The sequence below is a fragment of the Amblyomma americanum genome, chromosome 6 (genome assembly GCF_052857255.1).
Source record: "Amblyomma americanum isolate KBUSLIRL-KWMA chromosome 6, ASM5285725v1, whole genome shotgun sequence".
In the NCBI taxonomy this organism is placed as follows: Eukaryota; Metazoa; Arthropoda; class Arachnida; order Ixodida; family Ixodidae; genus Amblyomma; species Amblyomma americanum.
In genome coordinates this window covers 126,068,019-126,069,555 of record NC_135502.1, presented here as the reverse complement: position 1 = coordinate 126,069,555, position 1,537 = coordinate 126,068,019, and the positions used below count along the sequence as shown (strand labels likewise).

The window sequence follows — 1,537 nt, the reverse complement described above, 5'->3', positions numbered from 1 at the left end:
AGCACTATAGAGAAATCTTTTTACACAGACACAGATATACATATAAAAGATTTTTTACACACACAATATATATATATATATATATATATATATATATATATATATATATATATATATATATATATATATATATATATATATATATATATATATATATATATATATATAAGCAGACAAGGTAAATGAAATGAGGGGCTCGTTTGACAAACTTATTTAGGGAGCCAACTGTCACCGAAACCAAGGTGCATAGGGGAATATTTAATTTTTTTATGTGTTGTGTTTATCAGTGTGATGCTAATACTTAAATTAATCTATTGCTTAAAGAAAGTTACTTATAAAGCAGCAGAAAAAACAACCATGCCGCCGGTGGGATCTGAACCCACGACCTCCGAATATTGCGTCCGGTGCTCTACCAACTGAGCTACGGCGACGGCTGTCCAATCTGCTGCTCCCGTGGGTATTGACATATGGGACCCTATTTGGACTTTCTGATAACGAGGTTGAAGGTAAGACTTTATAAGGTTTAGGGGCGTTCCGCGTATGCCGTATAATTCCAGTTTCTGCAGTAAAACACCATGATTGAGGCGGTCGAAAGCTTTTGAAAAGTCTACAAAAATTCCGATACATATTTCTCGATTTTCAATTGCATCCAATATGATTTCTTTTTGCGTTAATAACGCCGTTTCGGTTGATTTCTCGTGGATAAATCCATGCTGGGAAGGAGAAAAAAGATTGAACTTTAAGCAAAAATTAATTATTCTTGTGCAGATTATTCTTTACAATCGTTTTGAAAAGGCCGGTAATATTGAGATTGGTCGATAGTTAGACATATCACTTTTATCTCTCTTTTTGTAGACATAGATAACTTTTGATACCTGCATTAACTTTGGGAATAAACCAGCAGATAGTGCGAGATTGTAAATATGGGTCAGAAGAGAAGCTGTGCTGTCAATTACGTATTTTATCGACGCAATTTGAATGTTGTCTATATCACAAGATCTGCTATTATTTAAGGAGGCAAAAATACTGCAAACTTCATTTTCACTGGTAGGTTCTAAAAAGACACTGTGATCATTGGCTTTTATATTGGGATTTACAGTTTTCGGGGGTGTGTTTTGTGAAACAGCATCCTTAAAAAATGATTGAACTTTTCTGCTAGCTCGATTCCTTCTACCTTATGACCTTTGAGAGTAAGACTAGTAACACCCGCAGAACTTGATTTGCAATCCAGTAGTTTGTTTATTTTCATCCAGACTTCAGCGCTTCCACCCCAATTTTCCCTCATAAACTCGTTATGCAGATATTTGCTTTTTTCATTTCTTAAATGAGTAGTTAATTTATTTCGATACTCTGAATTTTTGTCGATCAGCCAGCGACTTTGTTTTCATAAATTTCTTGAACAACTTGGATTTCTTTTTGATCATCTTTAGAGATTCGCGGTTGATCCAAGGTTTACGATTTCTTCTTGACTTCTTGATTACCTTATCTTTAAAATGTTCATGATATAATGACTTAATACGAGAAATGAATAGCTCAT

General features: G+C 34.1%; 1 non-coding gene across 1 annotated transcript; it reads right to left on the bottom strand.

Annotated features, from left to right (window-relative positions):
- Positions 1–358: 358 nt before the first annotated feature.
- Positions 359–431, bottom strand: TRNAL-CAA (transfer RNA leucine (anticodon CAA)). Its single transcript has one exon. It is a non-coding gene; the product is annotated as a tRNA-Leu (tRNA).
- Between the last annotated feature and the right edge of the window lie 1,106 nt (positions 432–1,537).